The sequence below is a fragment of the Eupeodes corollae genome, chromosome 1 (assembly GCF_945859685.1).
Source record: "Eupeodes corollae chromosome 1, idEupCoro1.1, whole genome shotgun sequence".
Lineage (NCBI taxonomy): Eukaryota > Metazoa > Arthropoda > Insecta > Diptera > Syrphidae > Eupeodes > Eupeodes corollae.
The window spans coordinates 53574920-53576076 of NC_079147.1; the positions used below are offsets into that span (position 1 = coordinate 53574920).

General features: G+C 31.5%; 1 non-coding gene across 1 annotated transcript; it reads left to right on the forward strand.

Annotated features, from left to right (window-relative positions):
• The first annotated feature begins 796 nt into the window (after window positions 1-796).
• Window positions 797-878, forward strand: Trnal-aag (transfer RNA leucine (anticodon AAG)). The gene has a single exon. It is a non-coding gene; the product is annotated as a tRNA-Leu (tRNA).
• Window positions 879-1157: the final 279 nt, after the last annotated feature.

A 1157-nucleotide genomic window follows, 5' to 3' on the forward strand; every position in this document is an offset into this window, starting at 1 on the left:
GTTAAACTATACATCTTCCTTAAACCCAAAATTTTCTTCAATTTTAAAAGAAACTTGGCACATAATAAAGTTTGCACCCACCCCAAAGGGGTTACTGGATACTTACTGTTTGAATCGTAAATTTCTAACATATACCTTGGTATAGTTTTAATACAGTCAATGCCGTTATTTAGATCTTTCTTTTTTCTTAAGCATAAAGCTTCTATTTGAAACAAGATTTCCTTATCTGAGTAAAAAATGTTTGCTTTATTTTTGGATTTTAAGATTGTCAAACTTATATTGAAAACCATTGAACGAGACGATAGTGATAAAGTTACGTGAAGCAAATTATTGACGATATCAAAACGATTATCGTTTCGGAATTTACGGAATGACTCCCCTGGTCTCAATCCGATCGAAAACTTGTGGGCTGAAGTTGGGAGAAGTTTGGGAGTCAAAACTTCCAAAAACTCAAATGAATTGTTCAAAAACATAGAAGAAGTTTGGCACAATATCCCACTTCAACACTGTCATGATTTGGTAGCTAGTTTACCTAAACGGTGTGCAGCTTTAATTGATTTTTTTCTAAAATCCATCAATTGTATGAAAGATAACTTATTATGTTGAACTTAATTATATAAGATTCGTAAGCAGCAAACGGTTCTTACTCTAATATTTCAGATTAATAATAATTTAACCACACCTGTCATGCAAAAGATATCAAACTATTTTAAGATACATAAAATAGAAACAAAATTAAATCACAACATAAATAAATAAGTTCATCTTTTTTTTGCCTTAAATTATAGTGACATACGGTAGCGTGGCCGAGCGGTCTAAGGCGCTGGTTTAAGGCACCAGTCTCCTCGGAGGCGTGGGTTCGAATCCCACCGCTGCCATGAGTTATTTTTTATTGGTATATTTATTGTTTTGAAATTTCCAAATGTCTTTTGTACTTCTGTGTGTACTTAATAAATATTGATAGATGATAATAAATCAAAATAATACAATATATAATTATGTGTATAATTACGTGAACATAGTGAAAAATTAAAATCTACTCAGGCTAAAGTCAATGATATGGCAAACCATCTGGAAAATGGTTCATTAGCAGCACATTTTGCTTTTGGAAATAAACGCTTTAAGAGCTTGATAACTTTAAAAAAAAAAACGCATAA